Consider the following 821-nt stretch of genomic DNA (forward strand, 5'->3'; position numbering starts at 1 on the left):
TTTTCCGAGACAGGGTTTCTCTGTTTAGCTCTGGAACTCACTCTGTAGCCCAGACTGTTCTGGAACTCAAAAATCCTCCTGCTTCTGCCTCCTCCCAAGTGCTGGGATTAAAGGCGTGCACTACCACTGCTCCCCCCACACACACACATATTTTTAAAAGGAAGAGAAGGGAAGGGGAAAGCAGGGGACTAACACACTATTCTGTTTCACCCCCATGCACTGGGAGATTGCCATTCGTGGGATTTATCTTCTTTCAAAGTGGTAACAAGAAAGATCGGCCTTCCTCATTCCTTTACACTTCAGGGTAAATTAAGTTCAAAAATCCCTCCTCCGGAGTTCAAAGGACATCCTAATTATGAACTGAACACCTTGTTCCAGTCCCAGTAAGTCCACACAGTCTTTCCCACTAGGAAGCACAAACACTCTCTAGAGACTCCGTCCTTGAGTTCCAGGTTTCATTTTACATTTATAGTGCTTCTAGATCTGCTTATATGATTGTCTGACTGATGGCAGCATCTTCCTAGGTTAAAGGCCAAGTGTGTTTGGCTTACGCAGCTATGTATTTGATTGAACAAGTGAATTAACTCAAAGGATTTAAGGGTTAGCGATGGAGCTCAAAGTTGAAAGCCAAGCGTTCATCAGACTCTGGGTTGGATCTCCAGCAATGGAAAAAAAAAAAAAGTTAGCAAAAACGAAACAATGGCCAGGCGGTGGTGGCGCATGCCTTTAATCCCAGCACTTGGGAGGCCGAGACAGTCGGATTTCTGAGTTCGAGGCCAGCCTGGTCTACAGAGTGAGTTCCAGGACAGCCAAGGCTACAC

This window comes from Mastomys coucha, unplaced genomic scaffold (assembly GCF_008632895.1).
Source record: "Mastomys coucha isolate ucsf_1 unplaced genomic scaffold, UCSF_Mcou_1 pScaffold21, whole genome shotgun sequence".
NCBI lineage: Eukaryota > Metazoa > Chordata > Mammalia > Rodentia > Muridae > Mastomys > Mastomys coucha.